The sequence below is a fragment of the Pseudophryne corroboree genome, unplaced genomic scaffold (genome assembly GCF_028390025.1).
Source record: "Pseudophryne corroboree isolate aPseCor3 unplaced genomic scaffold, aPseCor3.hap2 scaffold_1892, whole genome shotgun sequence".
Lineage (NCBI taxonomy): Eukaryota > Metazoa > Chordata > Amphibia > Anura > Myobatrachidae > Pseudophryne > Pseudophryne corroboree.
Window position 1 is genome coordinate 12,611 of NW_026968530.1, and position 4,307 is coordinate 16,917.

General features: G+C 38.7%; 2 non-coding genes across 2 annotated transcripts; both read left to right on the forward strand.

The window, feature by feature from the left end:
• Positions 1-819: 819 nt before the first annotated feature.
• Positions 820-983, forward strand: LOC135003619 (U1 spliceosomal RNA). Its single transcript, XR_010204619.1, has one exon. It is a non-coding gene; the product is annotated as a U1 spliceosomal RNA (small nuclear RNA).
• A 151-nt stretch (positions 984-1,134) lies between these two features.
• LOC135003639 (U1 spliceosomal RNA) lies at positions 1,135-1,298 on the forward strand. Its single transcript, XR_010204638.1, has one exon. It is a non-coding gene; the product is annotated as a U1 spliceosomal RNA (small nuclear RNA).
• The last annotated feature ends 3,009 nt before the right edge of the window (positions 1,299-4,307 follow it).

The following is a 4,307-nucleotide window of genomic DNA, read 5'->3' on the forward strand; positions in this document are numbered from 1 at the left end:
TACACGATCACCGGCTTCTGGCTACGACAAAACAGCCAGTCCACCTGCAATTGCGGTTAGCCACCAGCAGAGGGAGCCGGAGCACTGTGGACGGATTCCCGTGGATATTGTCTCCAGATATTCTGCAGTAAATGGACAAGCACCAGCAGAGGGAGTCTTTCCAATTGGGACGGTCCTAAACAGACTGTTCTAAAGAGGTGAATGAAAAACTTATCGCCCATGGTAACTATCCATTCAAAGTGATATATGTGTGCACACATCTTTTTCGGGACATTAATTAATTAAGGACATACTCATGCAAGCAGTGTCCGTAAATGCCGAGCTCATTGGTCTATCATTAATCTATGTGGACATTTTGAAGTCAGCTTATTAAAATCCAAGCCTCAGAGAATAAACGTAATTAAGTATATACATTTGTGTATGTGGAGCATTTACATTAAAGGCATCCACTATACACAATATGCATTTTTATGTATGTCAATTTTGCTGCAGCAATATATGTTAATAAAATATGATTTATATGTTTTAAAATTTAATAGTAATTAGCCATTTTTTAATTATTTATTGATTATCTCCGATAAATGGTGGGGACAGCGCTACTGATTTCCTACAGAGGGTCACACCTGTGTGGGTAGTTTTTGTGTTTTTGTGTTCAATATAGGGATTGCAATTATCCCTGTATCAGGAGCAGCAGTCTCCGCCATTGTCTAAAATCTCCTTGATCCAGCGGGTACTGGCGCCGGAGAGTGTATACTTCTGTCCACACAAGGTTGGTGTGTGGGCGGTTGTGTACACATCCAGTATCATCTATCCCAAATCATACTTATTTTGCATAGGAGATACTATTGTCATGAAGATTGTTCTCCCAGGGTGAGGTTCATTCATTGCATTCTGGGTATGCTGACCCCTGTGATTTCCCCAAATGTGGGAAACTCGACTGCATTATTTGTGGTAGTGGTGGACTGTGTTTGTGCTTTCCTCTGGTCAGCTCTGGTAAAAGTCAGATTTCTTTGTCTCAGATCTTCCTCTAGCCTTGTTCTTCTTTTGAGAGTTCCCTTGTGCTGCCTCAGTTGGATCTCCTTCACTTGAAAGGTAGTGCCCGAGCAGCGACCCTCCCCAGCTCTAGCCCAACTCCTACTAACCTGCCAGGTGAGATACTATGATCATGAAGGTGCTTCTCCCAGGGCAAGGCTCACCCATTGCACTCTGGGTGTGCTGCCCCTTGCGATTTCCCCAAATGTGGGAAACTTGACTGCATAATTTGTGTTTCCCCTGGACGGCTCTCGTATAATTCAGATCTCTTTGTCTCAGGTCTCTCTCCAGCCTAGTATGCTGTCTGTTTCCACTTCTCTTTTCTTGAGCCCATCCCTTCTATAACCTTGTGCACTATCCTGACTTCTCCTCCCGTCTGCTTACTTTGTGCCTTCCAATGCACAATGCAAACTACAGGTAGTGCTGCAGGGCCCACACCCTTTTACTTGCCTTACAGAGCAGCTCTGGAGCTGTTACAGTACCCAGCTGCTGCAAGAAATCAGCTTGAATGCTTTAGGGGCTGGGGCATGGCCAACATGAGCCCCACACCGAAGGAGGGTGGGGGTGTTTATTGCGAACTAGGGGTCATCCAAGCGTCGCAAAAGGCCGCCATGCCCTGCATATCCCTTTTCTCTTTTCATAAGCAGACGAGGGATGAAGCCAACTTTGACCCACTGCTTGGATGACATCACTTGCTGCCTTTTTCAATGAAGCAAGTTTAATTTAGTAATAGGTGAAAAACCATCCCTACAAAGGTGTTAATCAGATACTTGGCTTTGTGGACACTTTTCAGAGAACAAATTTGTTAACATAAAAATAAAGCCAGAAAATGAAGAGCTGTTTAATCACTCAATTGGATTTTTCTGCAAGCGTATTTCTTTTTCTCTGCAACCCACTGCTAAGTTGTGCTTCCTAGCTGTTCTTTTATAAAATCACTTAATCAAATCTAACTCTGATTACATCAGAGAAGGCCAGGTACCCTACACCATAAGAGGGGGTTTGAAATTTTGACTTGTCTACTTAAAGATCACCAAAATCTGATAACAAGGTAAATTACGTCCCTGGGTAGGATTGAACCACCAACCTTTTGGTTAATTACCGAACACGCTAACTGATTGCGCCACAGAGACACATTGCAAAAGCATATACTGACAAAGGCTAATAAGCATTCATCTAGAACGTTTCCTAGAAAAACTTTAAAAAGTCAATAATCTGGAGAGTTTTTGTAAGATGTTTCTTCCATCAACCAATGAAGAAACACATTGGTACTTTCCCATGATGAGTGAGTGCTTCAGGATCTCTTGCACTTACATGTGCAGCAGAGTACTGCAATGGAAGCATGCTGGGCCCATAACCCAGAGGTAGGCAGATTGAAACTATCCTCTGCTATATGCATTTTTTTTTTGTTAATTAAAGTAATCCAAAACTGGGATTGATATTTTTGCTCTTTTATTTTTACTTAAAGTACAATAACTTTTATTATTTTAATTTGTTTTAATAGTATATTGACAGTATTGTTTTCTTTCAAAAATCCACTTAATTTTCTTTACCCTATTATTCAAATGGTAATTGACAAAAACAAACTACATTGTCACCAGAAGAGCAATACAAAATGTACAAGTGATATATTAAAATCATCTTTCCAGCTTGAATTTCAATGATGCATTGGGGCAACGATTTTGTGAGAAACCTCTTCACCCTTAAATAAAGATTTTCTTAATTCCTTACCTGTGTGCTAATTAGATATCACCTTGTTTTCACATTAAACAGACTTCCACATGAGAAAGCAGCAAGGATGCAGTGGCGTTAATGTTTCCTGGTGTCAACCTGTATTATTTCAGTAGATATTGAAATGAGGATGCATCTTGCTGCCTTTCCAATGAAGCATGTTTAATTTAGTAATAGGTGAAAAACCATCCCTACAAAGGTGTTAATCAGATACTTGGCTTTGTGGACTCTTTTCAGAGAACAAATTTGTTAGCATAAAAATAAAGCCAGAAAATGAAGAGCTGTTTAATCACTCAATTGGATTTTTCTGCCAGCATATTTCTTTTTCTCTGCAACCCACTGCTAAATTGTGCTTCCTAGCTGTTTTTTTTATAAAATCACTTAATCAAATCTAACTGATTACATCAGAGTAGGCCAGGTACCCTACACTATAAGAGAGGGTTTGAAATTTTGACTTGTCTACTTAAATATCACCAAAATCTGATCACAAGGTCAATTACGTCCCTGGGTGGGATTGAACCACCAACTTTTTGGTTAATAGCCGTACACACTAACTGATTGCGCTACAGCGACACTTTGTGAAAGTACATACTGACAAAGGCTAATAAGCATTCATCTAGAACGTTTCCTAGAAAAACTTTAAATAGTCAATAATCTGGAGAGTTTTTGTAAGATGTTTCTTCCATCAACCAATGAAGAAACACATTGGTACTTTCCCATGATGAGTGAGTGCTTCAGGATCTCTTGCACTTACTGTACATGTGCAGCAGAGTACTGTAATGGAAGCATGCTGGGTCCATAACCCAGAGGTAGGCAGATTGAAATTATCCTCTGCTATATGCATTTTTTTTTTGTTAATTAAAGTAATCCAAAACTGGGATTGATATTTTTGCTCTTTTTATTTTACTTAAAGTACAATAACTTTTACCTTTTTAATTTGTTTTAATAGTATATAGACAGTATTGTTTTCTTTCAAAAATCCACTTAATTTTCTTTACCCGATTATTAAAATGGTAATTGACAAAAACAAACTACATTGTCACCAGAAGAGCAATACAAAATGTACAAGTGATATATTAAAATCATCTTTCCAGCTTGAATTTCAATGATGCATTGGGGCAACGATTTTGTGAGAAACATCTTACCCTTAAATAAAGATTTTCTTAATTCCTTACCTGTGTGCTAATTAGATATCACCTTGTTTTCACATTAAACAGACTTCCACATGAGAAAGCAGCAAGGATGCAGTGGCGTTAATGTTTCCTGGTGTCAACCTGTATTATTTCAGTAGATATTGAAATGAGGATGCATCTTGCTGCCTTTCCAATGAAGCAAGTTTAATTTAGTAATAGGTGAAAAACCATCCCTACAAAGATGTTAATCCGATACTTGGCTTTGTGGACACTTTTCAGAGAATAAATTAGTTAGCATAAAAATAAAGCCAGAAAATGAAGAGCTGTTTAATCACTCAATTGGATTTTTCTGCCAGCATATTTCATTTTCTCTGCAAACCACTGCTAAATTGTGCTTCCTAGCTGTTTTTTGAT